General features: G+C 32.9%; 2 long non-coding RNA genes across 2 annotated transcripts; one reads left to right on the top strand and one right to left on the bottom strand.

Annotated features, from left to right (window-relative positions):
• Window positions 1-780: 780 nt before the first annotated feature.
• On the bottom strand, window positions 781-983 carry LOC119077646. The gene is made up of 2 exons (XR_005087846.1): window positions 918-983; window positions 781-862 (listed from the first exon to the last, which is right to left on the bottom strand). It is a non-coding gene; the product is annotated as an uncharacterized LOC119077646 (long non-coding RNA).
• Window positions 950-16,763, top strand: LOC119077647. The gene is made up of 3 exons (XR_005087847.1): window positions 950-982; window positions 3,913-3,919; window positions 16,753-16,763. It is a non-coding gene; the product is annotated as an uncharacterized LOC119077647 (long non-coding RNA).
• Window positions 16,764-19,203: the final 2,440 nt, after the last annotated feature.

The following is a 19,203-nucleotide window of genomic DNA, read 5'->3' as shown; positions in this document are numbered from 1 at the left end:
AAGTCTCAAACGTTCGAAAACCGTACACTCACATCTGAAAAGAAAATAGTTTCGGGACCGTGAGTATACGATAGCGTCCTCAACAGATCGAGGAAAATTCCTGATGAATGAAGAGATGAATAACGAAACTTGTTAAATTTAATGTTCTTCGCAATTTGCCATTTTTAATTTCATTTGAAGCAGTATTCTCACTATTTTTAGAGAACTCAAGTTTTACTGTTATTCTATTCCTATGTTTAAAATATCACATAGGATTTGCTACAAAATCTTTTACTTCATTTGTTTTAGCATAGATTTGACTGTGTAAGAGAGCACAAGCCAGAGTTGATCTCATATTTAAGATTTTAGAAAATCTTTCACTTCATTTGTTTTAGCATAGATTTGACTGTGTAAGAGAGTGCAAGCCAGAGTTGATCGCATATTGTCGCTGACAATTTGTCGGTGTGTGATAACATAAGACTAGCTGCATCTTTTATACAAAAATCTTTTACTTCATTTGTTATAGCATAAATTTTACTATATAGGAGACCACAAGCCAGATCTGATTGCTTACTTTTGTCGCAGTTTCTTTTTCTCTGTTCGTATTTACTGTCATGTCTATTGCAGACTACAGTCCAGTTCTTCATACAAAATGTATTACTTCAGTAGTGTTAACATTTCGCTATATAAAAGAAAACACACGAAAAAGCTAGTCCCTTGACTTTCTACATTACTCATCATACAGCCACCTCAATTATGTTATAAATTTTTATGCGACCTCTTGTTTTTCTTCGTACCACACGTTCGACATTGTTATATGTTACCACGGTTCACATTGACTTTCGGACTTACTGTTTCTTTGACCACGCTTAGAGCGAGACAACTGGGGTAGCATACACATCATACAGGTGAGCACTTTATTGATGGAAGTGTGAAACTGTTGTAACTTAAAAGAACCAATCGAGCACATGAATTTCTTGCTAACAAAATTGAGTTAAGTGTAGTGTTTCTGAAACCAATCGATATAAATGTTTCATACAAATTAAATGGAGTAAATAAAAACCATTTGATATCACTCCGCCTTCGCTGAAAATAATTATTTTTTTCTAAAAAAAACCATCTTAATCTACATCAACGTTGTTATCTTATAATTTGTTCATATTTTTCTCCAATCGCAAATTGAATTAAACGGTGTACATTTTAATATTCATAAAAAAAGGTCAATCAAGTGGCAACCTAAACAAATAGATATCGCTGTACGCCCAATTTAACTGGTAGAAATAAAAATTTACATTGAAAATGAAAAAAACCACCCTCTCCAAAACATTGTTAATGAAATATGGCTAAAAAGCGATTCGCTGGGTAACATTATCTTCTCCAGATCCAAGTTCACCATTCTACGGCTGTTGTATACATAGAAAATGTGTGAATCTTATTTGCTTCGTTATGCATTCAAAATGTTTTTCTATGCCAAATACCCCAAAAAAAAACTCATTCTAACAAATGGATAGTAATTATCAAAGGAAAGAAGAAAAAAATATTTCGTCTCACACCCTACAATTTTTTCCCGCATGTAAGAACCATAGTCATCTTGGCTATAAACAGTGGAGAAGTAAAAAAAACAACACAACACGAGCCATCCGATTTTTCATCATCCCCTGACGTCGGAAACGAGTCACGCATAAATTATTGATAATTTTTTTGATTAATATTTATGTTTGGATTTTTAATTTTTTTTTGTTCCAATGCATTACGTTAATTTTGCTCGGTGAATAAAAGGAAGAATAAAAAAACATTGGAAGAAATCAGCCCAAAAGCAAATGCATTATGATAGGTTGATGACGAGATATCGTGGGCGTTGTGTGTGTGTGTGTGTGTGTGTGTGTAAATATAAAAATAAAAATTTTATAACAATTCCGTTTAAACGTCGAGCTTTAGGTTTATTCGATAACTTAGTCTGAAGAAACCATTTTCCTACATACAATCACAAATTATAACTCCACCATTTCCATTACATACTATAGCCTTCCCTCGTTACATAAACGCATATTGACAGCCACTGTATACATTTTTATTTAAATCAGTTTTTTCATTCAATTTTTTTGTCCATTTTTTTAATACATTTTTCCAAGGTTTTATAAGCTTTAATTCTTATTTATAACTATCACGAGACAATGAAGTGTATCGGGGTTGTAGTAGAGGGTGCGAAAGTTGTTGGTTCATAGTTTATTTTTGTCCATAACCTTATAAATGCCTCGAGGTTTTACAGCTACAAAAAAAATTGGTATTATAGCAAAGTACAACTTAGATGCTTGATGTGCAGAAGAGATTAAATTAAAATTTGAACGTAACATTAAATAACATTTGCATTTTATATCCTATCTGCGTTTAGTGCCGAGCTAATGAAGCATTTCTTCTCGGAGGTCATTGATTCGTTACGGTAATCTGATTTTTTGCGGTTGAAAACTGAATTATTGGATTTCAATTGTTTGGTATAACGAAGCTTGACTAGAAGAGATAGATTAGAGTTTTTGGGAGGCTTCTTCCATTGAGAAGCAGAAACCCAGGTTGAAGATTCCTGACCTTATTACGGCTATTAGGGAAATTTCCCTGTTGTCGATAAGAAGTCGTTAAGGCAGCCTAATGATGGTAGATCATCATCTTGAAGTTCATGATACCCGAAGGTCCGAAACCTGAGATTGATATTGAGCGGACAATCCGTAAGGATATGCACACCATCAGTCTCAGTTACCAAGCCACATGAACTGATAGGGTCGATGGATAGGATTACAACAATGAATCCACCTCATTTCGGGGATCCGCCATTTCTGAGATGGACCGATCTATTCTGTGGAGATGATCGTTAAGCTTGCAGTTAAGCTTGCCTTGATAGGCCGTCTATAGTCGTTGATGTTCTTGTTGCAACCATTGCGGAACCAAAGGTTTCCTGGCTTCCTTAGACAACCCTAGTTCCTACACTAGGACCTAGACTAAAAGATATATGTCAGGCATCAATTTTATAAGTATTTTTGCTAGTAAAGAAATGGAAAAAGTTATTAATTAGTAATAGGTAAACACTATGATCTATGATAGGCACACCAGTCTCAAGACATGTAGGATTCGAATTCTTACTGTTTTTCATCGATAAACTTTTTTAACGAATGAAAGAAGAATAGGTGTGTGACTACCGACTCATTCCGGACACTGATTCCACCCTACAACATGCCCAAGTAGTTTGGCAGAATGTCATCAAGTAGCAATAAACCTCAAGAAGTTACGATTTATATCTGAGCGTTATACCCATTAGTACATAAGGAATGTAAAACAAATAGGTGAGTTAGTGCACACACTCCACACACTTCGCTGATCTAAATCTGGTACTTCTTTTGTTTAGCCTGTTTCAACATAGAATCTTCTATTTCATTAGTTTTTTCTTCCTTTTTCATAAAGGAGATTTTCTTAGTTTCAACGTTAATTTTTCCGTTTATGACGATATGTCGGATATGTATACCAGATGACTGAAAGTTAACGTGGGAAATTATGATTTTGCAAAAGACTCTTACAATTTGCGTTTGAAAAACATATTTCATTTATCTGTCATCAAATTCACTAAGCATTTTGTTATTCATTTAAATCAGCATAACAGAATAAAAATGTTACAATGAGCCAGAAAACACACGTACATGTATAACAACGTGCCATTTCTAAACAAGATACTGTAACCGGCAATGAAAGAATTCCAATTTTTTTTTTTATCTTATGAAAGATGCCCTAGAATAGGAAAAAAAATCCGTTTTACAAAATGAAATCCGCATGGGGGTATGGGTGGTAAATGGAGAACCCGAACCGGGGATAAACAGCATTTTGAATAAAAGTATCAACGGGCGAATTTATCTGTTTGTGCAGCTCTAAAATATCAGTTAAAACAATAAGGAAAATTGTGTTTCTTGTTACCGAAGCGCTAATACGTATGGTATATAAACATATTACGACTTTGGTTGGTTTTTTTGCATGCCGCGGCGTTCGGTGTGTGTATTGTGGTGGTGGTTTTACAGAAGACAATGTGTCATATTTCTGTTGGATAAAAGATATGCATAAAAATTCATAACATACACGAAAGATTTATTAGAAAGCATAATTCGAAATGATAATAATAAATTTGTCACCCTTAATCCGAGCAATGAAACAATCGGATTTAGTGCGCAAAGAATTTTATTTATATTTTTTTCTCCGTACTTGTCTCAGTATTTTCTATATATGTGTGTGCACCGTTCAGTTCTTGTGTATTGCCATATTTTTCCCAATTTTTTTTTCGCCTTTTCCAAGCTTGAAAAAAAACCAAATGGAAAGCAATTTATTTTTGACGGGAATGAAAATCTTTATTTCATATTTCCGACAATTTTTTAATTGGATCTTATGTTCTTTAGCTCGTTTTTTTCTATATATGTTCACCATACTTCCTATGTATTACAGGACCAATTTTTTTAGTTTTTTTTTCTCAATTAAAAATCGGATACATTTTTAATATTCACAAAAAAAAAGAGGAAAATATATGACGAGTTAAGGCATTATATTGATTGTTCTGAGCGAAAGCCGAGTACATAGCAAAACAGCGCAAAAAAATATAAATAAAAAAGAGTTTAAAGTGGTGACGAAATAGCGTAAAATAAAAATATCAGCATACGCCATGGTATATGCGGGCACATTATATTCCCGAGGAAAAGCCATAATTTTCTTCGTGTATTTTTTCTATATATATTTTCCTCTTCCACACGACAGCCAATAGCTGTTTCAAATGGCATCGAGTATTCTCTTTCGAACACTCACACGTATGGTGACATTGCAGAAAATCATAGGAAAAAAAATATTTTTTTTTTCATTCAAGTTCTTTCCATCCTGTGCACTCCTCCGATATTAAGGAAATGGAATATTGTGTTTTATGTAATACGGGAAAAAAAGCATAAAAATAGTTTTACAAAAAAAAAATCGGCGACTGCGTGCAGAAATAAAAATCGTTCGATATACTAAGTTATACAACTATTGTTAAATTATGTTAATTTCGTTAGGTAAAACTTGAAACAGTTTCGGCTGCCTCGAGCGTTTAAGCATTATACAAAATTCAGTCACTTTTTTTCCTCTCTATTCGGATGGAAATTTCAAATCATTTCCACCATGCATGCAAGATAATCATCATATGTATATGATGGGTTTGGGAAATAATTGAGTTAAATATATTTCTGGGGATGTTTTGTATGTACCTGATGTGTGCACCTCAATCTTTTTTTTTCTACTTCAATATACCGAATGTTTCGAATAGTGTAGTTCCGAGAATTCCCAGTAGTTAAACAAATTCAACATAATTTTCCATGATTTCAAACTTTACAAATCATTTTAAATTAACAATAAATCAAAATGCGGATTTGGCTTCCAGCATTTACTCGGGAATGCATACGTAATCCGCCTTACACAAACATCCATATATATGTACATTTAAAAAATTCTTTGCTTTCATTTTCCGAGGTGAATTTATTTTATTAATTGAAATCAAATTTTCATTTGCAGTCCCAGACATGGTGGTGGTGGTGTGTGGTTAAAAGTGTATTTATTATTGTAGTGAAATTTAGATGTTATAGGAACTCGTTCCTTCTCTTCATGTATAGTATATGTACGCTTTAGGTAACACTATCGAGTTTTATTTTGTATGAACCGAAAACGACGGTTGTAGTTAAAGTACATTCTATACATTCAATTGGATTTGCTCGTTCACGTTTGCTTATTTCGGAAATATAATAGAAGGTAGCTACTACCTCTTATAGTCCCTGATACACAGTCAATGTGAATATGAGTCAGAAAATGGAATAATTAAGTATAAGGAAAACGGAACAATCAAATACCAACTTTAATTAATCAACAGGCACACTGTATAATGTTATCCATTTCTGTAACAAAGGCGAAATGAAGAATATTGGTAGAACGGCTTGACCAATGGTCGAATAAACATTCTTATATGTGGGGTTGGGGTTATGTTCATTACAATGAATGAGTACACTCAGCACATATTGTGTATGAATGGTTTTTGAACTGTTGTTTCTAATGTTAACTTTAAATTTAATGTGGCTCTATGAATAATTTGCGAATGTACGACATTTGAAACGTTCATTTACCAACGGAAACTTAAAAATGACTTACTGGCTGAAGTCATTTTGAATTAAAGGAACAATACCAAAGAGTCGAAAAACATCTAAAACATTTTAAATGAACCTGAATGCACGCCAAATTTGAATGTATCAAAGGGGTCGTGTGAACAAGGAATTTATGAAGTGATTACAATTTACGAATTCCTAAGTAAAAAGCTACACAATCGTTGTAAACGATTCGCCATCTGTTATCGATAGCGATGTAAAAAATATGTGATGGGCACTGACTACTGCCCTCTTAAATATGATAATGCGAAGTCTAAACGAATGAAGTACAAGATTTTCTAGACATTTCGTGAAATTTTAAACAAAAGAAGTAAAAGATCTGAGGATCTGAAAAACAATAAAATTCATTGATTTCTGTAGTTGTTTGGTCAGGAAGCTCATAGTTTCATTTGGGTCTTCTTTCTACAGTCTTGTCATAATTCACACAGAGAAAAATCCTTCGTAAAATATTCTCAACATTTTCTGTTATAGAAATCCCATTGTGGACATTACCATGCCATCCATACCCTTTTGACAATTCGTTATTTTTTATACGTTTCTGCTGTATTTTATATATGATTTCGACCCGACGAAAGGATAACAAAATTTATGTCGAAGGAATTTCCCATATTTCCATATTTATTATTCATTTTTATGTAATGTCCTGTATTTTTGCTTTATGCTCTATTGCGAATTTATGGTTTTGTAACATAAAAAATATTGAAAACTTTCCCCTTAATTTGTAGCTAGTATAAAACTGATGAAATATTATGGGTATAAAGTGCATATAAATGATATTGCCACTAAAGTAATTTTCTATAAAATCATGGAACAAAATAAAAACCAACAAAATACTGGCAAAAAGAGAGAAAGAGTATCAAACTACCGTTCAACTTATGTATTTAGGGTGATACTTTGAATTTTGTGAATGTAAGGCACGTGTCTTTTCAAATGATGACCATATTTCGTAACAAGAGGGGGTTTTTCCTGATTCTTGAATTTTATTTTTATAGCAAATTCTATTATAATTTAATTTTACGTCGTTTGTTCAAGGGTTTCGCTTCCATTCTACGTTATATTATTATGATACAAGAGATTTGACTGATTTTTACTGAGCCCGAAAAAAGGTTGCTGCTACGCTCCACATATGTTTTTCAATATCTTTTTTTAAATTGGTGGAAATTGATTTAAACGGTCAATTTGAATTGGTTGTTTTTCTTCATTCATGTAGGGGGAAAGTTGGAATTGAATTATTTTTTATTTTTATTGAAATTTCGGTTTTTTTATATGTTCGATAGATTGAACGTTTCGTTTGAATGCACCAATAAATAATTATCAGGTCGATTCAATAAGAAATTTATTTGTGGGTGATGCGACACGTGAGAATTTGTTTCGTATAAATGATTCGGTTGATTGATTTTTGCTGGGAATTTTTTTTGTGAACTTCTATAGATGTGCATGAACTCATCATTCATTTATTTTGTCGATTTTTTTATATTGAATAAACAACGAACGTACTAGTCCAAAAATTATTCATAGTCACCCTAGACTAGTTTTCAAATAAATCAGCAACATACCCAACCCACACACATACCCGTTCCAATTTAAATGATTTTTCAAAAAAAAAAAAAACATTTTCCGACTAGATTTTCTCTCATTAGCAAACTATTCCGATTTAAAATCATAATTATCCCTACACACAGCGCCACCGACATGGAAATGGCAACTAAGTTGATAAATAAACAACAACTCGAAGAATTTTTAGTTGAATTGTTTCGGTGATGGTAAATTTTGCACATTGCAACTCAACCGAACTGGTAACCGAGAAAAACGATCTGTCATTTTCCACCAAACAAATTTGCAGTTAAAATACTTATGCCACTTGCTGGTGGACATGAGGACATTACGCATTATGAAAAACACATTTTATATTTTGTTTTATTTATAAACATTTTGTTGTGATGATTGTGTGACATGTACTGTGTGTAGAGATTGTATGTTATAGCAGTGCACAATGTATTATATGAGGTGTATTATTCATATGAGTTGATGGTGACGAGTAGAAAATGTTTTTCGCCAAATAGTCAGGGAATATTCAAGAGAGTAAAATTTATTATTTTAGAGAAAATGTTGACAACAAGACGATATGAAATGGGTATGGTGGGTAAATAACAACAATAATGGTGTTTATACATTATAGTCAGAATCAGACCATCAGGCAAAGAACTGAATTTGTAATTTTGTGCGATATATAACACAAAACATATATTTCTTTCACACAGAAAACGAAAAAATTATTATGATTATTTGGTGTGGTGAAAATGAGTGTATTTTTGAGGAATTTGAACGTGTCTACAAAATTTATGATGATTGAAAATTGCATACAAGCGCATCGTTATTTAACTATTTTATTCAAAATATGTCCGGAGGAATTGTATGTGTGGGAAGTGTCATGTTTTCGGAAGATTTTTACTTTTAGATTTTAGCAAAAACATAAATTTAAATAATTTAATTAGATATACGTGAGGATGTCGTATCGGGGCGAAGACGGATAATGCGATTGACCTCATTGGAATGAAGCAAAATTATTTCGTTCACACAATATATTGAAATAAACAACACAATTAATATTAGAAATTTGATGGAATTTTCAGGACACTCTAAACAATGAACTAGAGTAGGAGTAGGCAGATGGCGAGATCAAGGACCATCACCCATTTTCGATAATTTAGTATTCGTAGATCATTATGCCATTCCCATACTGTCGCCACAGCCTGATGAGAAATGATACTGTTGAACTCAATATTAATGCAAAACGTGGATGAATCTGTTACTTCCTTTGATTAAAGTGGTGTCATGTGTTTGTTAAACAATCTTTTACTTCGTTTGTTTTTACCATTCATTTCACAATGAAAGAAGACACGTCGTTGTCAATAGACACGTCGTTGTCAACAACAGATGAAGCGTCGTTCATACAGGTCACAGCTTCTGTTTCTGTTTAGATTGTTCTATAGACTATCGTCCTCTTTTCGTGTACCTTTATAACGTAAGAGTCACATTTTTATTATACCCATCCGTTCTAAAAGAACTTTATTTGGGAAACAGTATTAACCTTCACGGAGAGAAGAATCTATACAGGGAAACATTAATAATTGGAATTAAAAACAAAAAAAAACGTTAAAATAGTCTTTAACCTCAAAAATCACGTGAAAATTTACGAATATTCATAAAAATTCGTGTAAGTTCGTGCTCTGTCTTTTGTGGACGGAATAGTTTAGGCAATTAAATTTCGCGAGTATGACAAAACCGATACGTGCAGAACTTTTCATGCAAAAGAACAAAATCACGAGAAAAATCTTAAACATTACTTGAGTTTACTTCCCCAAAAAAACGCACTTAAATCACGTCACATTTTTCAGTGATGTCATTCGGTTTTAATTACTAATAACTCCTTTACCTCCCCCCATTTAGGGGTGTATTTGAGGGTTAAAAAAGTGCCAACTTGTCGAGTTATTAGTTATTTCACTATTATGACAGCACTGAAATAACATGACGTCATTTAAGTACTACCCCCATTGTCATGTTCACTTAAAAATATCATCAATCGATGATAAAATTTTCAAATAATCGATACAATATCAATTGAATGTTTAATCGATACATATCGTCTGATAATTGAATTATCAGTCAATATTGATCGAACTATCCGTCCATATTTACCGATTTTATCAGTCAATATCTACAGATTATCAGTCGACATTTACCGATTATCGATAAACGATTCGATTGACATTGATATTTTCAAGATATCGATAATCGATTCTAAGTAATTAATCGATATTGTCGGTGTTTCTAAAGTATAGCAGACATCATTTTCGTAGTAAACACATAAGTTAGTATTCTTATCGATCGATCTTATCGCCATATTAATTTCCGAATCAAACTTGACTCCATGCTTCTAAGATAGACCGCTTGAAATGGCGTGTGATGCCATAACAATGAATATTTTCGGCAACTTTATGATAAAAGTCTTGAATTAAATATTCAACGGATTAATGAACTTCTTATTTCTTTGAAAAACCAATTAGCTCGAAAGAATTAATATTTTGTTTAAATATTTCCTTTTCTTTAAAGCAGGTAGCTTGTGACACTTAGTCGATGATATCGTTTTTAAAAGTTTAAATATTTTTTTTGTAAATAAAAACAAAATGTTCTAAGAACCAATTTGCCATTTTGCTACCATTATGTAAATGTTTTATCCATTAAAAAAAATTGTATAATCTTCAAAATCAACCAACCATTACGCCGCTCAATTCAAGGTTAAAATCAGTTCTTTTGGTCTCGTCAAAGAACTCAACCGAACCGAGTGTTCAATTAAACATTTTCTACGCTACATATGGCAAAAATTTTTGAGTAATAATCCATCGAAAGGAAATCATAAAATCCATCCACTGCCATACACACATAAAAAAAGTATTATTTTTTAATTATTTTTAAAGAAACTAATAAGAAATGTGAATATATATGAAGTAGTAAAAAAACATGGAAAACATCCATAATTAATGACATGAATACATATGTCTATGGACTAATGGCGGTACGTCTCCCTCTCTCTCGGGAAGATGCGGGATATTACAAAAAAAGAGAATTTAATTAATCAGCTGGCGTCTTTACGTAATTTAATTTTTCAAATTCTGAATTGGGAACGATGAAAAATGCTTGTTACAAAGGCTACCGAGATTCGATTTTGTGTCAACAATTTCCGAATATATAAAAAAAATTCACAAGAATTTGATAAGCTTACAATGCGTGAAATTTTATTGTAGCATTAGTGCACTTTCAGTTTTAGAGGATGTTTACCTTACTTCTTCGGAATGGATGAAAAAGTAGTAAAAGTTTGAGCAAAATTAAAATTTGTACTTTAGAATAATAACAATGATTACTCTAATTCACATCATCAGAAATCTAAACTTTTTCTCAGATAATTTTTTTCACTTTGAGCCTAATACTGAAATTCACGCCAAACACTTTAAATTTGCACACACATTAAAGCCAATTAAACTCTCAAATCCACCTGCATGCACACAATCTCCAACTAAGTCACTGTCAACATTACATGAAAATAAGAAGACAAACAAAAATGAACGATTTGGTTTTACCAACACAACAAACATGAAAACGTAATAATATTGCAAAAGTTGTAATAGTATTCGTTTGTAACGTTCCCGTAACTATATTATTACAGCCACGCACCTTCGATTCCTACGGCCAATATGCAAGATTAAATTTTTTGACCTGCGTACTTTGAAAGAGCTCATGAAAGTTCACAAAAGTACGCTATTGAACCCAAAAAAAGTTTGGGCCAAATGCTTAAGTTCACTCGCTGAACCTTGTAATCTTGCAATATTATTACGGAATTTGGAGGGTTCAGTGAGTGAACCTAAGGACTTGGACCAAACTTTTTTTTGGTTCAATAGCGTACTTTTGTGAACTTTCATGAGCTCTTTCAAAGTACACAAGTCAAAAAATTTAATCTCGTTCCATAGCCCCAGAAATCGAATCCGCGTTTTTGTGATGCAATAATATTCGTTTGTTATCTTATTGCGTTACAAACGAATACTATTGCAACTTCTGTAATATTGTTACAGTTTGGTGTGATATTATTGCATGTTTGACATAATGTGCCGTGTATTTTCGGTTGTTGTACTTTCATTATTTTTGGTTTTCAACCACTTTAATTGATTTGTTGGTTTTCTAATATTGTCGTTTTCTTGGTAATGATGGTTTTAAACTCAATTGAAAGAAGAAAATCCAGATACTTTCTAAAATTTGGAACAGTTCAAAAATGTTGCAGAATCTTTTGATTTTAGGATTTTATTTTCACCGATTAATAAGAGTTAGCTAGATTTATTCGTTCGTTATAATTATTACGTATTTTTTGCGAGTTTTTAATTTTGTGAAAGAATGGTATGAAGACGTCAGAGTCAATGTCTTAATAAGATTACGTCACAGGACTGCAATCAGAAACATTGGGCAATTTTATTATTTAATTGTTCCATTACGACATGATTTGTCGCAAAAGAAAAGTATTTTTTTGTAGTATCGTTAATATGAAGAAGCTAGTAATAAGATACGAATATTCAAGTCTCTTTATTTGAACCTAATCTTCTTTCAAATTCCCGCATCTTCCTGTGTGTGTAGCATAATATTTTATATTTTTCAGAGCCATCAAAGATTCGCGTGATAACATTCAAAACTGAACCCAATAAATATGGAAGATGGTTCTATTAAAACAAGCACCAATAATTGTCTTATTATGCTAATGTCTCTTTGGTACAAAGAATTTTCGAACAAGAATAGCTTTTTAATTAGGTTTTGGTTCGCTAGACATAATTTACAATTGACTTGTGTTTTCTTGTTGTCTTGAGTAATTTTGGTGATGAACGATTGTTGATGATGGTTTGATTATAATTCCGATGACTCATAGACCCGAAGTTGCTGGAGATGATGATGAACAATTGGTGTGACTTTTTACACTATACCATCGCGCTCATTCAAATCCATTCTATTTGTTCAAAAAACGATTGTGAAACTATCGAAATATAAATGTAACTAACCGCCAGCGGTATTTCATTATACAAAGCAGCGAAAAAGGGAAGTGTACTCACACAATGAGTATCACAACGAAAATTGTGTTGTGTTGCACGTCTTATACATGGTTCAGAAGTCAATCATAAGAGATAGAGGGTCACGATGTTGTGCTGCGATTAAACGGAATCATTTCTCGAAGTGTGTTGAGTGGGATTAAAAATGATGGCTCTTGCTGGATTATCGTACCCACAGCGACTGGTCTACAGATTATAATTGAGGCTCAGCCTACAGCTGAGTAAGAGTAAAAATCAAATGGTTTTAACATCTAAAGGATAGAAGGACTGAACAAAATGGGAAAGCGTTGAATACGATACTAATTACTGAAGTTGTCTGTCTAGGATTCAATTCACGGTTGGCAATGAGCCGATACACCGACTTCAACCAGCTCGTTAATAAAATTTCAAAAATACTTTCATTCAACCCCTCCTTATTATGTATATGGTTAAGTACATAATAAATTGCTTTATTACTTCTGATTATTATCATCGTCTGTTACAAGAAAATATGTAATGTAATTGTTTTTGTATATCACCAAGCCATATCATATAAAATCAAACAAACATAAATTTTATACCAGAAATTTCTTCTGCGTACAAAATAATTTCATATATAGACGGCAAGTTGTGTATGGCACCCAGCAATAATAACATGAGTGTTCCGCACCATAAGCTATTAAGAAAATAATTGAAAATTACATTCGAAATGCGTAAATTTTCCTTAAAAACACAGTTCCACTTCATAGCCGATATTATAGACTGAAATGTAAACGAAACGAAATAGTCCTCAACATAAAGATCCTTTCGAAGATATTTAATGAACAAAACATACAAACACTCATTTGGAGATTGGGAATATGTGACTGTGAAGCGCACCACCACCACCAATTGTATTTATGGAATGACGGGTAGAATGGGTTTAAGAATTATTTCTATGAAAAGGGTTTTGATACTGAACAATTTTTGCTGCATAACATATAACTCTGACAATCGTGTATGTTTTGAGAAGACATTACAGATTCGAAGCGAAGCTAACGAATGATTCGGAAGCGTAAAGAATCTGAGGATATAGACAAAATGGGTGTGAATTTGGAAATAAACGACTTATTTGTGTGTTTAGACTCATTAAAATGATTGTGGAATGGTGGATTTGTGCCAGCAAGGCTGCCAAATGGTTAGATCGGTGTGGCGAATTTACGTGTATAGGATGTTACGATGATGTAACTTAGAATATTGTTGTGTGTGATTAGACTGGAGTAAAATACTTAATCTTTGAACGTTACTTACTCTTGTCTTCTAACTTGATTACTGTTTTGACAAGATTAGATTTCTCTTTGTATATTGTGAGTAGAGTCGTAATGCTATATTTCCCTCAGGTTCGCCTGTAACGAGCGGAGCCTATACTCCACTTGCAAGTCTATCAGCAACCGTTGTTCGTACAACATTCCAATATTTAAAAAACTTCGATCAAAAAATTGAAGATAGGGAAGGCTACCGAATACGACCACCTACTGTACTTCAGTAGGTACTCATATGTACTAGTTTTACAATACGTTACAATTCCAGAGATTGAAAGCCAAATCCAACGAGCTATCATTCAATTGAATCGTTCCTCAATCGCCTGAAAAATTCGCGTTATCACTCTTAACTGTAGGAGGTTTTGAAATTACAGTGACGTAGACTATATTGACATTAAACCGTTGTACTTAACTTCGCAATTTATGCGGTTTGTGACGGTTTGATCAACGACAAAATCTCACAAATTGCACATAATACGCAACATTTGATCAAGACATTCTAGTCTTCTCAAAGACCATCCATATAATTACACCCGTTCGTTGCCTTCAATTAAATGCTAGCCATCATGAAGATATACTTCTTGCCGGGCATTATACACACACACAACTTTTCTAATCTATCATTAACCAAGAAATTGCTCGATATATGTTACAATTGTCTTCAATGTCGTACGCTTCTCACGAGGAGCGGTCAAGTGTGTCCAGAGTCCATCAGGTAGGATGGTTAAATGACAATAATGTTGCTATTTTATTTATGTTCGTTTTATTCCATCCGTTTTCGAAACAGACAATTCAGCAAGTGAAAAAAACGACCAAGAACTTTCCATCAGTTCGAATTTTATGTGTTTTCATGTCTTGAATGATCACCGTTTTTTCTTTCTCGTTTTTTTTTTGTCGTAAAGGAATAAACAAAATTTAATATTTTGGAGGGAGTTCTTTGACATTTTCGATTGTTCGGTGATATGTTTCATTGTATTATTTTATAGAAAACAAATTATTGAAGAAATTTTTTTTCACTTGTGGTTTGATCCTATAAATAAAAAACCAACAAGAAAGATCGGGAACGTCTATAGTTATGATAATAAATATTAAAGACGCACCTGCAACGACCTATTATTGTGGTTAAATTATTTTCATGCATGCAGCATTGTCGAAATGCAGTGTACAGTATGTAGGTAACACTTATGTTAATATTGGAACCTTTCTTTCAAATTTGAAACGAGTTTGCCATTTTCCTTATATTTTAAACCGCAGAAGGCATTCAAATTTCAAATATGTTTTGAATTTTGTGGATATCGGTTCATTGATCTTATGAGCAATGAGTACCGGTCGGAGCCATTGTTTCGAAATACTGACCAGTGATATTATTAATGAACCAAGTCTTCAAAGGCATCTGTTATCAATCACGTCAATAAGAATGAATCGTAATGTTAAAGTAAATGAAGTAAAAGATTCAATGACAATAACAATAAAAAGACGAAAAGTAGAGTTTTCGTGTGAATTTTGTTGATCCGAGGCGTAGCCGAGGTCAATGAACACAAGAAAACAAGCATGTAAATGTAATTATTATATTGCAATATGTTTATCGAATCTGAAGATACGCATTTTCAAGACAAATTGCCTCTCAGTGCTATTATATGGTTGCGAAACATGGAAGGTGACGGGTTCAATAGAATCGCAGATCCAAGTTTTCGTGAACAAATGTTTAAGACGCATTTTGAGAATATTTTGGCCGAACGTTATCTCGAACGAAAATTTGTGGAACATCGCCGAAGTTGGAGATATGGCAACGATGATTAGGAGAAGAAAATGGAACTGGATCGGACACACTCTACGTAGACCCAGCGGCGATATAGAGAAGACTGCGCTAGATTGGAACCCGCAGGGTAACAGAAAGAGAGGACGTCCAAAAAGTAATTGGAAAAGGACGATCGTTGAAGAAGCCAGCAACCAAGGAAAAACTTGGAATGAAGTCAAAGCCTTGGCGCAGAATCGTGTTCGTTGGCGACAATTTGTTGGTGCCCTATGCTCCCCCGCGGAGTAGGACAAGATGATGATGAATATGTTTATCGTCTGTAAGACGTTACAATCTCCTTATAACCAATTTTGTACGTTCGAAACACTTGAACAAAAGCAATATTTGGTGGTGTGTGTAATTAATACGTACCCACATCGAATAGAATGAAAGACAGACGTATATCGAAACAATGCTGACACTCCATTTACTTTCCGTTCGTTTCGAATTTATCGGTTTACCTCTAAAACCCATATAATATACACAAAAGCTCTATTTGTACCTAGTACATATTTACTCAACTGTATACTATACTCGACTTATAGCCAATAAAATCGAAATATTGAATGTAAAGCATTTTGTGGAAAATAATTTTGCTGAACCAATCATCAATGAAAATGTGCTTGCATGAAACAACATTGTATATATCAGCCGAACCTTTCATTGGATGGAAATTGGCGCAAAATCGAACCGTATTGGGGATACTCTCCACAAATGTGTATATAAGGCTCACTTTCACATATATTTTTTTTCTTCGTTTATTTGTTTGGCGCAGAAACGTACATAGGATAAAGTTTTGGTTGGAAAATTATGGGAAAAAGAAGTATTGAAAAAATAATCATAGAAAAAAGCAAAACAAGAAATGTAATTCATTTGAGGTTATTGTTCGTTAGGTTGTCCTTTTATTTATGAATGAGCCACGTGATGGTAAAACATTTTAATTAGTTCTTGGAAGTCATATAAAATAGTTCTACCTCCAGAACTGTTTCGAGATTTCTCTTTCAAATATTTCCACGAAATTATTTGATCGAGCGGAAAATTTCCGAAGCGAAAAAAATCATTTATTCCAATTTTTTATTTGAGTTTTTTTTTTATGAAACTTCGTTTCCACCCACTTCAACTCCTTTATTATAAGCAGTTAAGTTATAGGTATGAAATAGAAAAAGTATAAAAATTATGAACACTACAAAATATAGAGAGAAATAAATCGTACAAGAAATGAGTTATGCTAATGTACCTCGGTACTTTGTATATATATATACGACACTGTGATGCATTACATGTATATAACAGAAAATGGAAAAAATAAAAATAAAACCATTTTACCCACTTTTTTGCAACAAAATGGATATATATCGTAGACATAGATGTTTCTCTTAATAAACTTCCCTAACCCGATGCTGTACGTGCAGTAAAATGATTACAATTTAATAAGTTCATCATTGATTCTCTACAATTCGGCAGGCTGTGGTCCAGGAGCTATTCAACTCATCACTAGCTAGGTGATGATCAAAACGTAGTTCAATTGAAGTTGAGGTCAAAGTTTCGATCAATATTGTTAACATTTTAGAAACGGCAATCGTATTGATATATAACGACTAAATCTTTTACTTCTTATGTTCAAAAAGTCACGAAGTGTTTGATGGAAAATCTTTGACTTCATCCGTTTAAACAAACATATTAATGTTTAAGACAACTTTAACTGGAGGTCAAGACTTCTTTTTGTCGTACCTGTCGATAACTAACAGCTGTTTTCGAAAGGTTTTAGATGGTCGAAGTTTCCCTTTGTGAACGTAAATCCTTTCAGCTTTACTTAGTAGTACATCACCTTTTACATTTTGTAATACACGTATGCATCATTAATTAGAACACATTTTGAACCTATTGACCCCCATTTACACCTCGTCTTCTTCGTAATTCAAATATTTACATTATAATATACGAGTCGTCTATACAAAACTGAACTTTACGTAAGTAATCACTTATGTGGATCACGCGTGCATTCGACCGTTTCAAAAACGCATAAGGGAGACCAAAAACACCTGCAATGTAAAAACCAACAACAACAACAACAACACATTATAACCCTCAATGTCCAAATACGTATAATCAGTTCGATATCGTATTGACTGTGTGACGTCTTCGAACAAAGGGAAAAAGAAGCGATACGAGTAATATAATGAGGCGTCCGATGGATTATTCATTTCTTTTTCTTTCTTCTTCTTTTAATTCACAAAGAATTTTATGCAAAAGAAAACAGTAGAAGTGGAAGATGTTTGCGTGACTGAAACTGACGATCGGAAGTCGTTTTTCGTTTTAGTGAAATGCCAGGTTTTGTCAATTATTGATTCGAAGCTGATAAAATGGAATTATAGTGGTAAAGGAATGATGCATTCATTTAATGAAATATGTAAAATAGACACACATCAATGAAATGAATAATTGTTTCGTTTTTATAAAATAAGAAATAAGCGAACGTTAAATGGATGTTATGTTCGTATGGAAATTAATAATAGTTAACAGACTGCCATGTGTGGTATGTAAAAAATGTGCATATATGTCTTTGCTTGAAGAAAAGAATCGATGAGTATGGAATACAGTAAACATTTGCAAAAAATTAAGCGTCTTTCCTTGATGGTTTCATCGAAGTAGTTAAAGAACAATTATGCACCATATATTTTGCTGACCAAATTACTTTCATATTTCTAACAGATTGAGTGGAATCTACTACTTCTATAGTTTAAACTTGTAACGTCCAATGAATGTTCAAAAATTGGATCGATAACATAATATATTTTAATCAATTTCAGCAACTGAACAGTTTCTCATTCATTCATTTCACGATCGAGTAGTGCATAAAATACATTGAGTAATTAATAGATAGTTATATTGCTGGCTTTCCTAACATTCCTGAACATCGAAATGAAAACAACCTTTTTCTTCTAAATTAATTCATAATCATTAGGGCTATTCCCTTCATTTTATTTATGCTCGATATACGAGCGTATATCCAGCATATCGAGTATATTTGATTATATTTGACTCGGTATACGAGTATAATCGTATTAGTTTGACAACTGCCATCTGACATCTAGTGCGATAATATACCTTCATACGATTCTTGTTACACAAATAACTATTTCATGCCTTGGGCCCTAAGCATGAAAAGCTGTATACGCATCTGTTGTCCTCAACAGATACGTAAATAACTATAGTATGCCTTGAAAAAGTGTTATGGAGTTAACACATATCACCCCAGCAATACAACAGAATTATAATTACATTAGTTAACTTTAATTGTT

The sequence above is a fragment of the Bradysia coprophila genome, unplaced genomic scaffold (assembly GCF_014529535.1).
Source record: "Bradysia coprophila strain Holo2 unplaced genomic scaffold, BU_Bcop_v1 contig_24, whole genome shotgun sequence".
NCBI lineage: Eukaryota > Metazoa > Arthropoda > Insecta > Diptera > Sciaridae > Bradysia > Bradysia coprophila.
The sequence above is the reverse complement of the archived record's forward strand: the minus strand, read 5'-3'. Positions and strand labels throughout refer to the sequence as shown.